At 46.2% G+C, this 23,170-nt stretch overlaps 1 protein-coding gene across 2 annotated transcripts in view; it reads right to left on the bottom strand.

Moving 5' to 3' along the window:
- Window positions 1–22,944, bottom strand: part of TRAF2 (TNF receptor associated factor 2) — a 500,036-nt gene extending 477,092 nt beyond the window's left edge. For both annotated transcript variants that reach the window (XM_078642076.1, XM_078642079.1), the window contains exon 1: window positions 22,846–22,944. The gene's annotated coding sequence lies outside the window, so the exon portion shown is untranslated. The remainder of the gene's footprint in view (window positions 1–22,845) is intronic.
- Window positions 22,945–23,170: the final 226 nt, after the last annotated feature.

The raw sequence follows: 23,170 nt of genomic DNA, 5'->3' as shown, positions 1-23,170 counted from the left end.
GCCTGATTAGCATTGCAAGGAGTAACTATAGAAGGGCAATATCTAAGGCCAAGGCCAAGGCCGAGCATGAGAACCAGTTTTGGTATGACCTAAAGGTGGCAAGCTCAAGGAAGGACTCAAAGGGATTTTGGGACCTAATAAGAGCTAGGGACCAACCTGTGGACTCGCTTATAACATGCAATATAGCAGAGGGTGTGTGGTTTGACCACTTCTCCCAGCTCTACACAATGGCTCCGGGTATTCAGGTAACCCTGATTGAACAACACCCCATAGGTTGCACTGAGCTTAATGAGGAACTCCTGTTTACATCCAAGGAAGTGGTGGGGGCGATTAAGTGCCTTGTCCCCAATAAGGCAGAGGGCCCTGATGGCCTCCCAGGAGACTTGCTCCGCATTAATCCAGATGAGTGGGGGAGACTCATTGCTTCCTTACTGAATGCTGGCTTGGCTGGTGCGGCTCTCCCGGATTCATGGAAGGGCGCAGAGGTCGTGCCAATCTTTAAGAAAGGGAGTCGGGACGACCCTGCTAACTATCGCCCTATAAGCCTCTTGGATTCCACACAGAAGGTGGCAGGAAAAGTGGTTTTAGGAAGGGTCTTGCAGTGAGTAGAGGAGAAGCATATTCTTTCAGACTTCCAGGCTGGCTTCAGATCAGGTATGGGGACTATAGAGCAATCATTCCGGTTAATGATGCTTTTTTGGAAAGTGGTTGTACTGGGCAAAGGCAGTCTGTACCTTGCATTCATAGATCTTCGGACTGCCTTTGACCTGGTCCCACGTAGCCAACTTTGGAGTGTGCTTGATGCACTGGGAATTCCCCCATACTTATTAAACATGCTGATAAAGTTACATGCAGATAACTTCGCACAGATCAGGTGGGGTAGCCATGGACAAAAAACATCACAAATTCCTGTAAATAGAGGTGTCCGCCAGGGATGTGTGCTAGCCCCCACTCTGTTTTCATTGTATGTCAACGGAGTGGTGGAGCACCTGCTACAACATCCTGCAGATGCACCATCCCTGGCTGGCAGGAGAATACCTACCCTCCTATTTGCAGATGATACCCTCCTGATCTCCAAAACCCCAGCGGGCCTGCAGAGTCTTCTAACTAGTTTCAAGACCTTCTGTGACTCAAGGGGACTAGTTATTAACACAGGGAAGACTAAGTTCCTGGTCCTAAACCCCCCGAAGAAGACCGTCAAACCACCTACCCTAGAGTCAGTTCCACTCGAGAGGGCCAAGGAGTTCGATTACCTCGGCATTCGTCTCTGCGACTCTATGAGTTGGAAATGTCACCACCAAAAGATGCTGCTGACCCACAAGAATGTGGTGGGGGCCCTCCTTAACGAACAGCGTGCCTCATCCCTCAAACCCATTGCACCGGTACTCGACATCTACAGGGCAAGAGGTGTCAGTGCAGCTCTTTATGGGGCAGAACTCTGGGGTGTACAGAATGTGGACCAGTTGTCTCGCTCCGAAAACAAATTCCATAAGGACTTAATGGGCCTCCCCTACAGTACGCCAACTCTTCCACTTCTCCTAGATATGGGTACTCGGCCCATTAGTGACCAGGCGAGGCTGCGTCCCCTTCTCTTGTGGGCGCGTATCTGGAGAGTCCCAGAAATGTTCAGCTATGCAGAAGGTTTAAAAGAGGTTCTATTAATGGCTGGCTGGTCTAAGGTCCGCTGGTTAAGGGAAGTCAAGCGCCTTCTCACAGACCTGGGCCTTGAAGACGCTTGGAATACTAGAACCGCCCCGCCCAAGTCAGCTTTGAAGAAGTTATACTGGAGTTGGGTGATTGATGGCAGAAACAGTAATGCTAATTTGTGTAAGACCACTGCGGAATTCCTTTTGGTTAAGGGGGTGCACTTCTGCGAGCCGTATCTGGATATTATTTTAAAACCGTGGGACAGGGCTCTATACTTCAAATTTAGGGTAGGCTTACTTCCAGTTGGGAATCTGACTTCCAGGTGGAAGGTCCCGGCACAGACAATTCCCTTCTGCCCCTTTTGTGTGAACAGGATAGAGTCAGTTCTCCACCTGTTGTTTGAATGCCCGGCCTATGTAGTTCCTTGCCACAGATGGTTGAAACCACTCTGTAGAGAGCTTGGGACTAGATCCCATAAGGAGGCCTTACGAATTTTGAAAACGGACCCGCGGCCCCTGTTCGCATGTGGATTGGCGAAATTCCTAGGTTGGGCATGGCGCATTAGATCTACTAGGCTTTTGTATCTTGTTTAATATGTATTTTAGACTGTTTTATGTAAATTATTCGCGCCACTTGTAATATGAATTGTACGTTTATTATCTATGCATTGGCTTTTATTGTTTTTATGTATATGTACTGCTTTTTAAGATAGGCTTTATTTCGATATGGTGCATAACTAACAAGTATAAAAGAACAATACCAACACTAGATAGTCAGAGAAGAAGCTTCCACGCTGACATTAGACGCTGAGGTCTCGGCCTGCAGAAGCTACAACTCGCAGCGGTCTGACATCCCTTGCCGGGTTGCCATTTTGAACATTAACAGAACCAGAAAGATGGTGGGGGGGGGGAGTGAAGAGCGTACATGACACCACTGACTCCTGCAGTACTGCCAAAATCAAACCTAAAGTCTGAGGGGCTTCCTCTCACTTGAGATGGCAAGTTCATCATATGGTTGATGTCTTGGGCATCTTGAATGACAAGATTCCCCTACCTTTAGAGTGCAAAAAAATGATCACTCTAGATAATGTGAGGTCTTGTCACCTCGTGATGTTTATGACGGCTATCTTTTGAACTGTGCTATTCTAATGAATCATGCAGTGTTCAAATGGATAATGTTGCTAGTAAAACATCAGTAGCAATTTCCCTGTTTTCAATCACTTTATGTTATTAACTTAGACATCCATTGCGGTTCAACACTTTAAAGATGCTAGAAAAGCTTCTGAAAGTGTGTTTTGGAATTTATTATTTCCTATCATGCTTAAGTTTACATTTGGTATTAAGTTTCTTTACATTGGTAAATGCCAATACAGTGCTCCTTCCAATTCCATGTTTATTAATGAGATGGTATGTTTGCTTTTAAATGACATCTTAGTCAGGATTGTCCAATTTCACATTTAACAAGATTGTTGGCTTTGGAACATTTGATGCACAATTTCTGTGTTAATATTGATATTTATAGGATACAAATTGATAACACCAATAACACTGTCAACTTATGCGGATATTATTCTGTTATTTGTGTCCAATTACGTATTTTCCAATTCCTTTACACTGGATACAATCTCTAAATAATGTAAAATATCTGATTAACTATTAAATAAACCAAAACCAGACTTTTTCACTTTCAGAATTTTTATTTTTAGGTCTCACTCCAGACAGCTATAGCGTCTGTGATACCTCCTTTTACCATTACAAATAAGAATAGTACAAAGAGAAGGGGCTTTTGGTCATGCCGTTTTAACCATTGGCTTTCTGGATATTTTCATGATTTGCTATTGCTTAGAATGGTGTGTCCAACAAGGCAATAGCTTTTTAAAGATGGTTACATTGTCTCACTTGTTTTCCTATTGGTGACGGTGATCAAGTAGTCATTTTGTTAGACAAAAGAAGAACGACTCGGTTACCGGTTAGTAACGGAGTCATTACCTTCCTCCTCCGTCTTCTTCGTCACAGTCACCCAGGAGCGTATACCCAAGCGTCAGACGAACAAAAAAAAGGCACCAAAGATGCCAAGGAACCTTTATTGCAGATAAGCACACACAATCAGTGAACAGCCGCAGGAACAGCAGAACCAAAATCCCCAGAGAAAACCTCCCCCATCCGCAACTTATAATGGGAGATGAAGGTATCTGAGGAGGACCAAGTTGCCGCAGCACAAAGAACCTTCAAGGAGGCCCCCTTATAAGAAGCCCAGGACAAAGCCACACCCCAGGTGGAACGACCCTGAATGACTGGGGGGGAAGGGAGACCCCATGCAGGTAGGCCAAGGAGATAGGGGACCAAACCCAACGTGAAAGAGTTGCCGTAGTAGGCCGATGACCCTGTCGGGCAACCCCAAAGGTGACAAACAAAAAATCCACCTTGCGAAGGGAGGCGGTACGCTCAAGGTAGATCACCAGAGCCCTAGTCAAATCCAGGGAATGGAGCAGGATCTCCTCTTCTGTAGAGAGGGGAGGAAAAAAGGCCGGAAAGACAACATCCTGGAACAAATGGAAAGCGGAGGACACCATGGGAAGAAACGCCGGGTCAGGACGAAGGACCACTTTGTCAGGAAAGAAACGAAGAAGGGAGGTTGGCAAAGCAAAGCGCCAAGCTCCCCCAAATGTCACCCAGAGGCAATGGCCACCAGAAAACAAACCTTCAGAGTGAGAACCTCCAGAGACACGGAAGGCAGAGGCTCAAACAGGGAAAGCTGAAAGGCAAGAAGGACCAAAGGAAGATCCCAGGGGGAACAGGAGAAGCAATAACAGGTCAAAGAAGAAAAACTGCGCAAAAGGCGAGAAACCAAGGACTCAAAGGAGACGAGAGAGGCCCCCCGGATAGCCTTAATGGCGGACCACTGGCTGTGGAGAGTAGAGACCGACAGCCCAAGCAAAAACCCATCCCGGAGGAACTCAAACACAGAACCCCACCCTCACAGTTATCAGGGAGAACCCCCCCACCCCCGCGGAGAACACCGAGCAGAGAAATTCCTCCAGTGACGCTCGTAGACCTTTAGGGTACTGCCCTTACGAGAATTCTTAAAGGATAGGGCCACTGCAGAGGAACAACCCAAAGACACTAGCCGTCACCTTTCAACTTCCAAACCCCCAACGCCAACTGGCTGAGAGCCTGACGAGACAGGAGAGGAAAGCAGAGTGGAGAAAGAGACAGGGGGAACCGCCACAGGGGAGCAACCACCAAGAGGAGACCACCAACACCACCACCACCACCACCACCCCTTCCGTCCTGATTTTTGTCAAAACCCTGCTGAGAAGGGGAAAGAGAGGAAAAGCATAGAGAAGAGTCCGAGGCCAAGGGAAACTCAGGGCATCCACCCCCCACGCCTCCCTGCAAGGAAGAAGGGTGCAAAACCTCGGCAGAGGGGAGGCAAAGAGATCCAACCAGGGCCTCCCGAACCCACCCAACAGCTCCCGAAAGATCAGAGGAGACAGGGACAGAGAAACCGAAGAAGGCGGCTCAGCTGACCCGCATGTCCATTCTCCCTCCCCGGCAGATAGAGAGCCTTCAGACCCAGCAAATTGGCCTCCGCACATGACCCAATCTGATCCGCCAGGACTGCCAAAAGAGGAGAGCGAGTGCCCCCCAAATGATTCAAGTAGGCACAGGTCACCTGATTGTCAGTCCGGACTTGAATCCATACGTCCTTCAGGTGACGGGCTATGTACAGAAAAGCCCTGAACACAGCAGCCAGCTCCTTCAAATTAAATGACATCCAGCTCTCTGCGGGGGACCAAGGACCCTGAGCAGAAAGAACGCAGAGGGTGGCACCCCAACCCCAAAGGCTGCCATCGGTAGTCAGGGTACTCGACAGGTTTACCGGAACCAGCCACCAACTCAGCTGGAGAGAAATGGCGGGAGTCACTGGAACAGAGGCATCATAGTCCTGGGACCCCGGATCACAGTGAGACAGGTGATAAACCAGATGGAAGAGGTGACTGTGAGCTCAAGGAATCAGAAAATGAGAAGTGGACATGTCCCCCTGAACCTGCAACCAGTTCTGACGCAGACTGGAGGAACTCCAGACGAGGCCAGAGCCGGAGCGGACGAGCCGGAGGAAGAAACACCATCCCCAACCTGGGTATTGAAGAGAGCGCCGATGAACTGGAGTTCTTGAGACAGGACGAGGTGAGACATGCTGAAATTCACCAGGAACCAATGAAACTTCAGGCAATGCCACACCAACGTCACATCCCCCGACCTTAAGGAAAGATGAGGAAGAAATCAACCAATCATTGAGGTAAGGAAAACAAAAGCATCCCCTGAGCATCCAACAGACCCACCAGGGGAGCCAAGACCTTGGTAAACACCAGAGGGGCAGAGGCAAAACCAAAGGGGAGGACACAAAACCGAAAGTGCTGACCCAGGGCAAAGAACCGCAAATACCTCTGGAAGAGAGGATGCACATGACTATGGGAATAAGCATCCAAAAGGCCCCAGAGTAAACAAGGGGCCTCTGCAAACTCACCATCTTGAACCTCTGTTAAGGCACATTGGAGTTCACGGTCTTGAGATCCAGAACCGGGAGGAAACCCCCCCCATTGCCTTCTGCACCAGGTACATCAGAAAGTAGCAACCCTGCCCCAAATCGGTCCCAAGCAAAGGAGCAATGGCAACCTTCTGGAGAAGATCCAAGATCCCCTGCTTAAACCCCAGCAGCTTCAGAGGATTCCGAGGAGTGGGTGTGGGAACAAAAAGATTTGGTGGAGGAGAAGAGCAGTCGATAGAATAACCTTCGACCACCAGGCAAAGAACCCAGGAATCGGTGACGTTGTGAGCCCAAGCGGAAGAAAACTGTACAATCCGCCGCCCACCCTGAGATAGTCAGGACTTGGGAGAGGCATCAGTAAGGGCAGCACCTGTAGGCAGTTGCAGGGATTTGGCAGAGAAGGAGGTTCCTCCCGGCGAAAGGGCTGGGAGGAACCATGCCCCACAGAGGGGGGATTCCCAAAGGCACGCCGATAACCAAATCCCCGACCCCTCAGAGCAGGCCGCAGAGGAGTAAGGAGCTTACGATCCTCCACGGACTTTTTCAGGAGATCCTCAAGCAGAGGGCCAAACAACTTAGCACCATCAAAGGGCAAGCATGAAAGAAGAGACTTCTGAGAGACCTTCGCCTTCCAAGACCTCGTCAAGATGTTACGACGAGCAGAAACAATGGAACCAGAAATTGCAGCAGACAGAGCCAAAAGTAATGTCCGACAAAAAGCGAACCTGCAGTTCCATAAGGGACAGACGAGTATTAACGTCTTCCCCCCGCTGGAGAGCCTCAGACAAGACTTGAAAATCATGCAGAAGAGACTGGACCACATACGAGGCATAAGCCTCCGCCCTGATGGAAAAGTTAGCAGCAGAGTAAGCCCTTTAGCAGCACTGCCCAATCTTTTATCCACAGGATCGTTAGGAGAGGCGTCCTCAGAGATAATCGAACCACTGGAGGCCAGACACACCATGAGAGAGTCCACTTTCACCTGAGGGGGAAACTCAGTCAGAAAGTCCTGAAGAGGGTACTTCTTAGCAAGGAACCGCAAGAACACAGTGTGACATCCGAATAAATGATGATGACGCCGATGAAGATTTTGTCCAAACAGCTTTATTCCAGTACATTAACAAGTAGCAAAACAACTAACCCCAGCCACAGCTGACTGGCTCTGAACGCTTACTGCAGACCCTGGGCGCTCGCCTTAGAACGTTCTCAGCGGTGACATTCTTAGTGATGTCACCCCAGAGTGTTCCAAGGCGATCGTCAAGACGGAGGTGTCACTGGTTAGTCGAATCTTCCCCCTAAAGTGGAAGATACCACACATTCCTCTTCTTTGCAAACTCAAAAATGCACACCCATGGGAAACATAAGAACAAATGGTTGCACTCTACATGGTTACATATTGCTCCAAGTGTTTGGGGCGACTAACCACCCTTTGGCTAGTTGAGCGTGGGATTCCCCAAAACGCTTCCTCGCGGGCAGGGCGCCCCACTTCTGGAGAACTTCTTCCTTCCTGGCCTCATTATCTCTGTTCTCAGGAGGGGAGTGATATCTTACAACTCTTCCCAGGTTCCAGATCTTCCCCTCTTGGGTTTTTACAGCATTTTTAAACAATTTAACAATTCTTGTGGACTCGCTCTGCCTGTTGGTGCTCGAATTTTTACTGTGTCTCCTACTTTAAACCCCACCTCTTTTACTGAGTGTAGTTGTCAAACCTGTCTTTCCTCTCTATCATGGCTTTGTGCTGCCTGTCCAACCCTTGCGAGACCCTAGAGTGTCCCGTCCATTCTTTGTGCCACCCCATCCATCCCGGTGACAGCTTCGTGTTAGGCTTTCTAGCTCGGAGCAGTTCGAAGGGAGCGACCCCAGTTGTCTGATGAGGGGTCAGGTTTCTAGACGTTTTCCTATCTCTTCCTTCCAATTCAATCCATTAGTTCTTGCTAGCTGGATGCTCTCCTTGAGAGTTTTGTTGAACCGCTCGACCATCCCGTTGGTCTCGGGGTGGTACAATGCGCAGCGTCTGTGCTCAATCCCATTATTCTCGAGAAAGTCCCTCATATCTTTGAGCATAATTGTACCCCATTGTCTGTCAACAGGCTACTGGGTAGACCTTCCCTGAGAATTAGTTCTTGCATAAACTCAATGACCACTTTAGTGGTGACCTCAGATACTATTTTCACCTCTGGCCATCTAGAATATAGATCCACGAGCACTAAGATGTAAGGTGTACGAATTTCTCCCGCCAGTGGACCTATTATGTCTAATGACACTTCTACATTGCATGGGAGGCGTGTGCTGTTTCAAAACCTTGTCACTGATAGCCCATGGTATGCAGTCTCTTACTTTTCTCTCCTTCACAACGTCCATGCTGGGCCACCAGTAGTCTTCCCGCATCCTCTGTTTCGTCTTGGTGATCCCATGTGTCCTTCATGAGCCAGATCCACTAGGTATTCCCTGAAAGTGTTGAGAGGGATCAACCTTGTGCCACGGAACAGGCATTTGTCAGTGACGGATAATTCATTCCTGATCATCCAGAACGGCCGTAGAGTCTCGTCTTGTTTGTCTTTGTGTTTCCAATTCTCTTTTACCCTCATGCACACTTCCATCAACAGGTTAACCACTCCAAGGGCTTCTTTCCAACTTTCTTCTCCAACAGCCCCTTGAGTAATTACACAAACCTTTTCTGCTTGTGGCTCGTCCTTATCTTCTTCGTTCTCTACACCCGCTTCATCTACCTTTGTCTCCCCCACAAGGCGCGAGAGGCAATCTGCTGCGAGGTTCCTTGTCCCAGGTACGTATTCAATGTTGAACATATACTCCTGTAGGTTTACAACCCAACGTTGGATTCTACTGGAGATCGCGTCAAGCCCTTTTTTGTTGAATACCTCGTCCAGAGGCTTGTGGTCAGTTCTCATGTGAACTTTGTTCCACAGACAAAGTCCAGGTACTTGTTCATGGCCCGGTGTACTGCCAAAGCCTCCTTCTCTATTACCGAGTAATTGACCTCGGACTTCCTAAGGGATCTCGATGCAAAGGCTATGTGTGAGGACTGCCCGAGTCCTTTAGAACTCGCATCTGTCGTCACCACCGTCTTCCTGTTTGGTATGAACGCTTTGGGGCTTGGGGCCTCCGCTAGTGCTTGCCTCACGTCTTCGAATTCCCTTTGGCACTCTTCATTCCAACTGAACACCTCATCCTTCTTGAGCAATTGGCGTATGATATAGGTCCTGCCTGCAAAATTCTGCACGAACTTGCTGTAGAACTCCAGCATGCCCATAAACGATTTTATTTCTTCCTTGTTTCTTGGTGGAACCAAGCCGATTATGGTGTTCTGGAGTTCAGCTTTGGGCCGAATTCCGCCCGGTGTTACCTTATGTCCCAAGAAGTCTAACTCTTTACATCCAATCCTGCATTTTTCTCTCTTCACTGTGAGGCCCTGCTCCCTGAACCTCGCCAGCACCTGTCTCAATCTTGTATCGTGTTGCCTGTTGTCCGCACCAAAGACCAGCACATCGTCTTGATAGCACAGTACACCAGGAATGCCTCTGAGAATACTGCCCATAAGTCTTTGTAATACCGCTGCGGCCGAGACTAGACCGAACGTCATTCTCTTGAATTTGAAGGTTCTCATAGGCGTAACGAATGCCGTGAGTTCCTGTGAATCTTCATGAAGCCTGATTTGGAAGAAGGCCGAGGTTAAATCCAAAGTCGAGAATACTTTCGCTCCTTCCAACATGCTCATCATCTGCGTGATGTTGGGCAGCGGGAACTTATCGACCACGACCTCTTTATTCAGTGCCCTGAGGTCGATGCATAAACGGACTGAGCCATCTTTCTTTCTTGCTGCAACGATCAGCGCCAGCCACTCTGTTACCTCCACCGGTTCTATTACTCCTAGGTTGCACAGTTTCTCTAATTCTGCTCTGACTGCTTCCTGGATAGCTATGGGGGGGGTTTCTTACTTTTGCTACAACTGGCACTGCATGTTCCTTTAGTTTTATTTTGTGGGAGTAGTTTTTTAGGCACCCTAGTTCCCCGCTGAACACTTCCTTGAACTCTTCTTCAATGCTTCCCCAAGTCTCACCTACCTCTTACAGCAGAATCTGTGGGGTTTTGTTGGGGTTAAGGTATACCCCCAGTTCTTTTTGTGCTTGCCATCCCAGTATGTTGTCCCCCTCTAGAGATACATAAATCTTAGAGACCGTCAATCTGCCTTTGTAGCCTACAGTGCCCCAGAAGTAACCTTTCATGTTGATAGGTTGACCACCATAGCCCCTCGGCCTGACATCCATTTTGCTCAATTTGAGTTTTCCTTTGGCCACCCTTTCAAACTCCTTGGCATTAATGATTGTTATCTTAGAACAAGAGTCAAACATAGCCTCCAACCCTGTCTCTTCAACCTTTATCATGTCTTTAGGATTGCTAATCTGTCCGCTCTGCACCTGCAAAACTATTTCGTCACACACCCGTCCAGTGTTATCCTTCTTCTGCTTCTTGTACACCCCTGACCACTCCTACAGTACTGTCTGAAATGTCCCTTCCTGCCACATTTGCTGCATGTGTATTTCAATGCAGGACAATCGTTGTCACTCGCCATGTGTCCTTGCTTACCGCACCTACAGCAGTTGCCCTTGAAGGCCCATCCCCCTTTGCTCTCCTGTTCTTTTTGCGCATTCTTCTGCTCTTTAACTACCAACACACCTTTGCCTTCTGCCACCACTTCACTCACTTTAACCTTGCTCTCACGGACCTTGCTTTCGCTGTTTTGCTTGATTTCACTAACACTGCATCATGTGTTCCACTTGCTTGGCCACTATGAGCACCTCCCTTAGTGGTGGATCATCTTTTAACCACAACTCTTCACGCACCAGCTCAGTCCTGCATGCTAACACACACTTGTCTCTGATCCTTTCCTCACACGCACCCCCAAACTTGCAGGTGGCAGCCAGTTTATGTAGATCTGATAACAAATCTTCAATCGACTCCCCTTCCTTCTGCCCTCTTTTGCCAAAATGGCACCGTTCCATAATAGTGCTAGTTTTAGGAAGGTAATGTAGATCAAGTTTTTTGAGGCGAATTTCGAATTCGTTCAATCCCCTTGCTTCATGTGCACTCAGCTCTGGGAAATGTTCTAACACTTCCTCTCCTCCCGCCCCAATATAGTACGACAATAATGCTACCTTCCTTTCCAGGCCTAAATTGGGTCCACACACAACTGCATAGTTCTGGAAGACCTTCTTCCATTTGTTCCACTTAATAGTGGGTTCCCCTGGGCTAGGTAAGAAGAAAGGAGGGGGCGTTACATTCTGCATGTTTTTCCCTGTTTAAATATGTGTTTCTAGTACAAACACTGTTGTCAACTAACCACACACTTTGAAATGTATCATTGGAAAAGAAAACCACTATTTCAAGTATTCAAATGGGGATCAGGACCCCAAGTGGAGTCTAGTTTCTTTTTCCTCAAAATCAGTTCCTCATGCAAAATGGGAGGGTTAGATAGATTCTCCCTGGAGCCCACCAGATGGCGCTGTCCTTCACTGTGGATTGTCCTTGAAAGGTTTATCCTCGCATAGAGTGTTCCTGTCGTTTCAACACAGTTCCTTTTCCCCTCAGGTGACAGGAACAACTAGACGATGAATGAAGCTACACCTCCAGCCTCTACGAGCTACTTCCACCGATGTGTGGTTCACGGTTCTAAATTCGCTTCATTCTTCCTCAGAATCATTGCATTCTCGCTGCACTCGCCAGCTCTCGTGAGGCGCTACCTATAGGCTCCAGTCAGGCACCCCCTCTTGACGAGACCTCACGGAGGTGTCCTGCAGACCCCCCCCCCCCGCAGTCTCTGCTGGATTCAGACAATGATAAGCACCAACGGCTCTTTACCCTAGTCAGCGCACGACCGTTGTTAATTGCCGCTGTCACATGCTTCGCAAGTAGCCCAACTGCCTCATCAGGAGCCTTCCTGCCGCACGTTCATCGAATGCCGCTTTCACATAACCCACGGCGTTGCAGTCAGCCACAGTAGTTCTCTGCGCCGCTGTCCGCTGAGAGTGAGCACCCCCGCCTCTGCACTCCGCCACACTAACCAGATGATTTAAGCCCAGTTCGTCTCCCTTCCCGGTCCTGACCTGCTCCGCCACAGTGTTTACCGGCCAGGGCGTCAACGTCAATCTCCATGCCGGTCAGTTGCTTCACATATGCAGCGGTGACAATCTGGACCTCTTGCGTTTACAGCGTCGACCACTTTCCCAGCAACAAAGATGGCACCAGTACCTGTAAGTCCTTCAGGTAGGTTCCTGCAAATGGTGTGTGGGCTGGGTTTAACCAAATGCTTCTGGCGCTGATTTAATCTTTGATAGCGTGTTGGGGTCAAGCAGTCGTCTTAAGTCCTGTTTGTCCTCGTCGCCTGTGTGACATCCGAATAAATGATGATGACGATGAAGATGTTGTCCAAACAGCTTTATTCCAGTACATTAACAAGTAGCAAAACAACTAACCCCAGCCACAGCTGACTGGCTCTGAACGCTTACTGCAGACCCTGGGCGCTCGCCTTAGAACGTTCTCAGCAGTGACATTCTTAGTGATGTCACCTCGGAGTGTTCTAAGGCGATCGTCAAGACGGAGGTGTCACAGGTTAGTCGAGTCTTCCCTCTAAAGTGGAAGATACCACACACAGCCTCATCAACATTCCCTGGACAGAAGACCCTGGATGGCCTTATGAATGGAAAGGGCGTCCGGCTCCTTCCGACTGTACTAGGAGTAAAAATCCTCTTCCCGAGGAACAACAGCTGGAAAGGCCAAATTGTCCTTCAAGTGCGTCAGGCCCTCCCTCGATTCGGCGCCTTTAACAAAGCGCACATGCTGCTCCTCATGTGAACCGTCGGGGTCAGGCTGAGAAGAACCCTTAGGGACCTGAGGCACTGGCTCATCCCAAGCCGCAAAGGCAGAATCCACTGCCTTATTAATCATAGCCTGCAGGACATCAAGATCCATGCCCACAGGCCGCTGGGAGGAAGCAGGATCAGAACCCGACAGAGAAGACGGTTGTGGACGTTTCTCTGAGCATTTACCCTCCAAGCTGAAAAACACAACTGCCGTGAAGGAGGAGAAACCTTAAAAAGGGGGCGAGATGCACTGCTGCTAAGCAAAGGTAATGATGTGTAGCTTACAATTTAGAGCCAGTGATTATTCATAGATGCATGAACTTTACTGACATAATGACAGTTCATTTGCGGATTTTTTTTTTTGCCCTAGGACAAGCACCCTGTTTGTATGTATGGCAGACTAACGCAATTCACCATTGCAAGTTGATTTGTTTACTTTGCTATCTTGAAACCATGTTGTTTCATGTACAGCTTTTCGTCCACAAAGTAGAGGTGTGCACACACACAAGGTTTCTTACAGTTGCACGGACTACTTTAGCTCATTGCCAAAACTATGCAATATATTGCTGTTTTTGTCTTTAAAGTTCATCACTTTCAACTCAAACTTTATTTTCTGGCTTCCTTTTAGAACACTCTTGTTTTGCAGTATAGATTACTCTATAGTCTGCCCAACAAAGGGGTGTCATATAGCTACTTCTTTTCTACATACTGTGTTAAGTTAGCATGAGTTTATTAAATGTTTAAACGCCTTTTTTCCTTCTTGCTTCACTTTTGCACACGACACATAATTGTTGTTTTAGCTTTCAACCCAGAAGAGCTTCGTGCTTTACTTGAGAAATAATATGTTATTGCTCTGACATCAGTTTTGTTCGGCACTCTGTCTGCACAGTAAGTGCTGAAGGCTACACGGATAACTTAACCCAGTGTTGTTGTAAGGTCTGATCCTCGCACCCCTATAGACATAACACACATGCTGCTGCCAAAATCTGGCTCTAGGCGAGTTTTATATTGTTGTGCTGAACGCACAAAAACACACTTGATGTGCTTCGCATGCAGAGAGCTGGTGGAAGATGATGTGATCCTCTGCCACTGAAAATTTGAGGTACAGGCCCGCCCTGCTAAAACCCAAATGAGACCTTCATAGATATAAAATATTATGCTAAATAGGGAGGGTGAGAATTAGGTATTGTAAATTCCTATTCATTACAGCATCTTAGTATGCTGTCACCGTTTGCTTTCTATGGACTAGTGACTATGCTAATAACTTTTTTTTTAATAATATGTTTGCTAGTGTTATTTAAGATACTGCGTTTGAGAACTCTGCATTAGTAAATAAATATTTCAAATATGCACGTATCCTCATTTACTCCCAGTTCTGGTTTTGAAATGATTATATAACGAAAGAGTGTTCATGTGTTCCACGATACCTGAGGTATTTCAAGTTCATGTTCTGTTTTGTCTAAACATTGGGAGTTTTTTTACGACCAATGAGACACTGTAGCTAGCTGGGTAAGGGGATTTTGGATACTGAGGTGAGTTTTGGGCCATCCTAATTCACCGAGGTTCCAGGTCTCTACGCACAGTTCTGTAGGAGAACGGAATTCCCGCTCAGGGGCTTTACGTCATGTTTCTATATTGTTGTAGCCCAAGATGTTGCTTCATTGTGGTATTTTCTTTCCATGACAGTTGGAAGCCACACACACAGTCACCCAACTATTACCAAATCCCTCAAAAAAGACAAACTCTTTAGCTTTTCTAGTGCATACTTAAGAAATGTTATACCAATTGTCCTTGCCAAGGCACGTTCCTATATGTTAGAGAAGAATGGACTAAGGCAGATTAACCCTTCTATAACTTTACTGTTTACTGAAACAATTTCTATGACACTCCTGCACCAAGTGTTAGACTGCTTCACATCATAGAAGACCCAGAATATAATGAGGTACAGAGTCAGACACGCATAAGTCGAAGAATACCGAGGTTATCTTGTATATGTCAGTAGAGAGTATTTCAGAAATAGCCTGAAAAGGCTAGTACTCAGAAAACGTCTGGAAAACAATCGAGAATGTACTGTTATAGGGACAACAGTATATAAAGGTGGTTGAATCTTCTGTGAAAGATTAATTAAGTACTTGAGGAGGTTTAAATACTAAAATGCTAAATATTAAACACTTGGGTATTTAATTTAGCAAAGATATTTTAAGGACCATCTCTATAAATTGATCATACTACAACACTTAATGAAGATATCTATTCAAATGGTCCTCATTTATTTAAATTGGCTGGGCAGAGCTGATGATTTTAAACTGATTTTCTCCATAAAAATCATATGTTACTGTGTTACCTGTTCTCTCCCTATTCGTTTGGAAAATAGGACTCATTTGATGGCACACTTTATTTGGTCAAACATGAAACCAGGTATTACTTTAAACAAGCTTCTAAATCCAAAAGTGTTTATCAGTAACCTTGTAATGCTTCATTCACACACAAAAACATTCACAAAATCTAACTTCAATTAATTAATGAGATTGGATGCTAACCCTTATTCCAATAGAATTTAAAATTCAGTCGCGGCTGACCAAGCCATCCAAATTATGCACATTCATCTGAAAGCTTCACTAGTCAATTTCAAGTGTTTACCTTTGTAATTTGCAGTAGCATTTTTTTTTTACTTATTTAACATCTGATACTTTAAAAACAATGGTTTGAACAATCTTACGATATTTTAATTTTGTCAAACAAAACATGGGGCAAATCGAAACTAGTCACATAACATTGCCATTGTAGTCAATCTGCGGGTACCTTTTCAAATAATTTTACCTGACGTTAACGAATCACCACCATTTTTGTCTAAACTGATGGCTTCAGGTCTAATATCTGCTTATTAACCTGTAGCAACTGTAAAAACACAGAATCCAGGCAGTTTTTAACAACTGTTCTAGCCCCACACAGTTAAAAAGTTCATAAAGTTTCAATTAGTATTTAGTTAGGGGCTGTTCTAAAGTTTCTAATCTCTCTACTCTACAACTCGTTTGCTGCTATTGAGGAGATTTTACACCCAGGGACACACACCTTCGGAGGAGAAACTGTTACACAGGGGCATTCTTAATTAAATGTTAACAGGAGCAGGCCAAGCTCAAATCATACCACAAAGAACAGTGTAAAGGGCAGAGGATGCTAGGTGTACAGTTTCCATTGCCGCAAATACTGCCACTCTACGGAGCATTTCTTGTTTTGAACCCCATTCCACGCACACCGCCACCCTCTGTCGGACCAATTTTGCTAGGAATGAATGGCCCCCGTAAAGGTAGTGAAATCTTCTCAGGCTAAGATTTGCCCAGGACCATTACAATGATAAGTTGATGCCTAAAAAAATCAAACTGTACAAGCAACAAAAACACCTATTCTCCATGAAACGTGAGATTTGTTTTCAATTGAATCCAAATACCCTTGTTTTCTGAGAGTTTAAAACTAAATTGGTTGTTACCACATACACCCACATAATAAGGTAAATATATATTCTTTCATATGACTAAATCATCCGCATACTACAGTCTGTGTATCTTCCTTGTCCCCACCTTTGGCAGATAAGCTCCAGTGAATTCCAGGCACCTAGAAATATCTTCTACAAACAGATTAGAGAGAGCGTTAGTGGCAGGGGACAACCTTGATGTATTCACCTTTCACTCTTAAACTTCCCAAATGTGTGGTTTAGTTAAAGTGTCAGTGTGGTAAGGCATGCCCTAATCTCTCAATTTTTGTCACAACATGCATCCATCTTCAAGATGGAACATTTCAAATTCTGAAAAAGATACTGAACAGCCAGCCTTTCAATATTGTACAAAGTATAAAGCAGAGGAAAATTTGAGATAGTGCTGGCCTGAAGTCTGCTTGGTTAAATAGCAATATTTTTAACTCAAGATACAAATCTTGGTGCCGGATAAAATCCATGTGGCGATGATTCTACCACTCTTGTTCAGAAGGGTTCTAAACAGAAAGCTTGCTGGGACATCAGAATAAGGCCTGTACTATGCATTCAAGCATTGCACCCATCACTTTTTGATTACCTATTGTGTTGCCCTAAGTGGGTCGGGTATGTCCAGACCAGCTTGGTTCCCGCGCCTAATTTCACTGGAAGCAAGCCGTACCCATCTAATGAGCCCATAACTAGGGCAAGACCAGTCCTGGGTTGCTTGTGTTCCAGTTCAGGGAGGACCTGACTTGGCAGTTCGAGGTGGGCTGTTTTTATTGGAACAGGGTCAAGACTGATTTGCATATAGCATGGTCCAACTGAGCTAGCATGGTGTGCAAAATAATGATGGATTGGGAACCAGCTGGAGCGATTCCCAGTAACTGAGAATAATTCAAGCTTTCCATCCATCACTGTTTTGAATACTTACTTTATTATACATGAGACATCTTATCACCTTCCCACAACTTGACTTCAAAAAGGGCCTGTAACCTAAACATTGCTTTAAATAATAAAAGCAACGCGTCTACTCATTGATCAAGGAGCACTGTCCAGGACAGGGACTTCCACATAGAGGCACTTTAATATATATATTTTTTGTAATCTCATTTTGTAATTGGGATCCTATATTCAAATGGGGGTTGGGAGAGAGTCAGATGCCTATTGGGACTGTTCACCCACCCACTGGAATGCAAAGATTACAGATCATTTGTTTTACATTTACAGGCAGATCCCCCATTTTCACAAAATACCTCTCTAGGAAAGTAGGATCTGCTTTCATAGTTACCCCCACTTTTTGGTGTTTTTCTGACTAGTCTGACTGGGATTCTGCTAATAAGCACCCCAGTCTCTGTGTTTCCTCCCTAAATTGGGCCATGGGGAGTACTTAGGTACCTCCCGGATTGGCTACTGGTGTACCCTTGTAAGTCCCTAGTATATGGTACAAAGGTACCCAGGGCATAGGTACCCCAGGGGCCGCCCATGGGCTGAAGCATAGATTATGCCACCCACAGGACACCACTTAAATTGTAACTACAGGCCTGCAATTGCAGCCTGTGTAAGCTGGTGCTAGCACCACTTACAACAGATATAGGTTTTCATATAGCGGAGGTCACTGCACTTAAAAGTCACCCCAAAGGCAGGTGTGTCAATTCCGAAGGCAGGGAGCTTGGTTAGAAGTGTGAGGGTGCCCCTGAATGAGCAGGTCACCCCTCCAATCCTCAGATTCCATACTCCTGGGTTTTAAGTGCATCAGCCATTACGATACATTGAGCGAAAAACTGTCTGTAATGAACCCTGGTATGTTTGGTATCAAACATGTTGAGGTATGATTTCATGCACTTCATCGGGAAGCCCTTGGTGCTCCCAGTACCAGTCTTCCAGACCTGAACAGCAAACTATGGCTACTGCCGACTAGATACCAGATTCTGCCCTCCTGCTGTGGAGCCAAGCTCGAGCAGGGGAAGACAGGAGAATAGGTTTCCTGTCATAGGGATGTATGACCACCTTCCAGACAGGGCGGGGGTGCTTGCCAGCACCACTGGGCTGCTTTGAAGGGCACATTTGGTGCCCTCCTTGCATACTCCAGTTAAAACCAGTTCAGGGAGCTGTTGGCTCCCGCTCTGGCACGGAAATGGACAAAGGATATGGGAGTATTCTCCCCACTCTCCAGCCCTTCCTGTGGGAGGGACCCCTGAATCGTCCCAACCCTTTTAAGGGTACTTAAGGGCTCACATGTGTGGGACTTCTTAGATTCATCGTGGGACAAGATTCAGATACGAAACTACTTCAATTTCAACCGTCTGGGTACTTTTGACTTTATTGGACTTCGATTTGGGAATCGAGGCTGCAACTGGGAAGGCTCCTGCTGCTCCTGGTCTCGTCGTCCTGCCACTCTTCTGCATCATCTGTGCCTGTGCTCCATACAGGTACTTCACCAGGCCTCTGGACATCCAAGACACCCAAAGGAATCTCCCTCAGAGTGAAGGAGTCAATCCCCTGCATCTGCAGGCACCGCAACAAAGCTGACCGGTCTTCTGTTCCTGAGCTCCCCCAGAGTACAAAAGGTTCAGCAACACAGGGGGTGGTTCTGCAACTCCCTTGAGGCCCGCACTGTCTTCACAGCAAGTTTGAAGCCTGTATCCCTTATCGGAACTGCTGGAGAAGTACCCTTGTGCACCGTGTCAACTTGCTGTTGCCAAGGCTTGTTGACTCTCTTCCCCAGAGATCTTCGGGCTTCAAGAAATTCCAGCATCTGCTGCTACCCAGATCTCCGTCCTCACCACATCCTCTGCACCGCGGGCCTGCATCGTTGGTGAGCTGCCCGAAGTCCTCTTGTGACTCCTGTCCATTCGGCCTGTAGGTCCTCTTGAGGGTCTTCTTTGGCTCCAGTAGGCTCCCCTGTTTGCTCGGGCCTACTCTGACTTACCTGCTTGTGGCGAGTCCATTGGACCTTGCTGGTCCACATTTTCCGGGCACCTCTTCCATGTGCCACATTTGTTGCCATGGCTTGTTGCTGCTCCCGCCGGACACCGACCCCCTGGCTCTTGACATCCGACGCGGGAAAGCTTTTGTACAGCTCTTGGTCTTCCAAAGCGTTATCTAGTCTGCACATCTACAGCGCCAAAGTCACTGTCAACTCTCCTGCATCTTCTGACATCAGTGGGTATTCCTCCTCGTCACTCCAGCGTGGCATATACTCTGTCCCCTCTGCTTGCAGGTACCTCCCTTTCTGAATCCACCTTTGGGCTCCAGCTGACTCTTTCACCTTCGCCAGCAGTATCTTCACTGAAGACCACAATTGTTGTCTATGGCCGTTACCGATGTCACTTGGCATCCGGATTCCCTGGTGTAGGTATCCTAGTTTCCGGACTATCCACGGCTGGGGTGACTCTCCAACCTTCCATCTTTCATGTGGTTTCTTCAGGGACCTCTGGGAAGGGTCCTTCTCGTTAAAAACTACAACCGCGACTTACATATTGACTTGTGTGGATTACAAGGTTGTGTGCCCACTCTGCACACGGCCTTTGTGGGGTTCCTGGTGAGCTACCTTCAGTGGTTCATGGGGGCCCCAACACTTCTATGTCCTCTGGGTCCAGTCTCTACTACGGTTGTGGCTCACATTCCACTTTCTTAGTATATTGTTTGCTCACCCCCTGGAGACCACTGTGTATTTGTGCTACTAACGTGTTCTCCTGATGAAGTATTGTGAGTATTGTGATATCTACAGGGAGGAGATATTGCAATGTGTTAGTGTGTGTTTACAATAAATACATATTTTTATAACTACACTGTGTGGTTCTTTTTCACTTAACCTACCCTCTGTGATTAGTACTGGTAAAACAAGCTGCTTTACACTCCTTATGGACTAAGCCTGAAGGCTGAACTTCACAGCTACCACTTAGAGAGCTTTCTAAGGTTGTCTAAGACCACTAAAATCACCATAAGTGTTCTCTGGATTAATGCAGGTTGCTACACTTACATAAGTGAGCACCATATACTAAACCAATCTCCTACAACCTTTGCAACAAGGCGCCAGAGCTATTTACTGTTGTCATATTATTTGGTACATTGCAGCCCATCTCGCTCTCTATGCTGACATTTTCTTCTCCCAGAAAAAAATATATTGCTTCCTTTGCAGCAATGTGCTAGGCCTCAGAAATGGTTCTAGTAATCTCTATTTGTGTTCTCTTGCATGAGTAATCTAAAACGACAAACTCGTATGCATTCTGGACATGTTTACGTCCTATTCCCTACTATCAACCAGCTTAAAACACTGAAATGTCCATGGGCTTTTATTATGTATGTGTTAATCAGCAAACAATTCCTGGTAAGAAAACCTCCATTCTGGCTATTACTTTACTGATCCTGTCTGCGGCAACATCTTCCCCCTGTAACACATCTTCCACCTGCTAGTTGACAAGGAGCCTCCTGCAGTACTTTTCAGATTGGAGGAAACATTGTAGTGTCAGACAGACATTCGATCAGCAGTGATCGCTTTTTTGCTCAAAGGACCAATAAAGTATCTACAGTACTCCCACAACAAACCATTAACGAACATGTATATACAAAGGGGTTCCATGGTCATTACTGGTGACCTTAGTGGGGCTAGGACACTGAAAGCAGATGTGATCATGTTATGGGCTATCAGAAAATTCATAATATTCTCAACCTCCAAGTCTCAAAGTGCTCTCAAGCTACATCCCATGCTTTTTTGCTCAAACCTATAATCTAATAAAGCTTCCAGTAGAGGAACGCGGGGTTTGGAAAGTACAGTGATCAGCAAGGCACAGTTTACTGCATACCATATGAGCAGTAGAAGGCTCTATCAACAAAAGTAGAGAAGTAGAGTTTGCAACTAAACTTCCAATGCTCAAATAAGGTGTGTAAGTAAGAAGATATCATGGCTACTTATATGGGATAAAAATATATATTTGTCAATTTTTATGACAATTGAGGATTAGTTCTCGTCTCAGACGTGCTCCTTTTCATTCTATTGATTTTGTGTATTATTAATTGTTTTGTTTTAGAGTTGTAGATCAGTTGCGATTGCTCAAATGTTCTTTGGTATTTGCTTGTATCTATAAAGTTGTATGCAATTCAATGGTGAGGTAAAAATAATGTATTAGCTCACTGTACTCTGTGTTCTGGAACTCTTGGTGTGGATGATTCATTCTTTGCCTTTCTTTTAACTGGAGCCAGGGCTTTAAGTGGGCAGGGTCTCACCAGTGCTGAGCACCGGCAGTTCTTTAAAGGGGGGCCTCGAAACGGGTCTCTATCGAGCTCTGTTTTGTGCCCTGGCGGTCCGTTTTTTCCCCAGGGGAAAGGAAATCCTTTAAAGAGAGTCATTTTCTCTCTGGATTTCTCTTCTCCTTTCGGAACTCAGGAACAGTAATATAGTCGTGGTGTCACCAGGGCTTTATGTGGAAGATTTTTCAATATTCTACACAAGCCACAGTTGCTGCTGATTTATCTTTTGCAACTAACGACCACTGACAAAGCCAAAAGTCCTGACTTGTAGGTATGATTTTACTTGTATCATATATCTGGATGCAATGACAGAAACAGCAAAATACCAGTCGGGCGACACACTATGTTCAGCACAAACTTTTAGCTTACGTGTTTTTTAAGCAACGCCCTCAATTACAATGACCACGCCCCCTTGAGAGACCCCCCCGTTTTTTCATCCCACTTAAAGCCCTGACTGGAGCGGTCATGGGTCTCTGCAACGGAAATAATCCTTCCTGAACGTTTGATGCTTTCATGCAGTCTCATTCTTACTAATACATCGAGACACTCTATACAGTCGCCATTCCCGGACCACGTAATTATAGTAAAAACCTTAGAACATCTATAATTAGAATATATGCCTAGAAAGCTAAAAAAAAAAAAGGGGGGGGGGATTATTAACTGGCATGGAACATTGTACCATGAAACGGCTACTGGTTCAATTGGACCAAGTAAACTTCAACACATGAAAGCCTCACGTAGATTGCAGAAGCAGTGTTAAAACACCTGACTTAAAGCACACGGTCAATTGAGGCGGATACCAACTTGGGAAATCCCCGAGGCAAGGGTACAGAGAAGGAAACGTAATGCCCTCGGCCTGTCGCTGGGGAGAAAGGGAAGCAACACAGCAAGAAGTAACCCTACGCGTACTCCGTTCTCAGACATTAGGCTCGTACTTGATGCATACCCTCTCTACCCACAACATCGTGCATATCCCCTCCACAGCAACCGCTCTCGCGAGACCAATACCTCCCAGTCCCAGTCCCAGTCCCAGTCCCAACCCTCACTCACCTCAGAGAGGCAAAGAAGCTTCTTTCAAACCTTCTATTCACTGGCGATGATAGGGTTAATCCAGTAGTCCCGCCCGTTCATGAGTAAACGTCAGTTATCAATAGACCAGCTGGTTTAACTACCTTGAGAGCGGTGACCAACCAAATGCCTACCGTGATGTCAAAATATCAGCCATATTGGAAAATGCGATTTTAAACGTGCTGGTATGAGGTTTCGGCTGTATTGAAAAAAGTGTGCCGCATATATAATTAATCCCCCATAGCGTAGCTGTCTGCTAATCGTTTACCCTTTGTATTAAAAACTATTTCGCATTGGTTTTGTTCTC

Source organism: Lissotriton helveticus, chromosome 5_1 (assembly GCF_964261635.1).
Source record: "Lissotriton helveticus chromosome 5_1, aLisHel1.1, whole genome shotgun sequence".
In the NCBI taxonomy this organism is placed as follows: Eukaryota; Metazoa; Chordata; class Amphibia; order Caudata; family Salamandridae; genus Lissotriton; species Lissotriton helveticus.
Note: the sequence above shows the minus strand (reverse complement) of the source record. Positions and strands in the feature narration are given on the sequence as shown.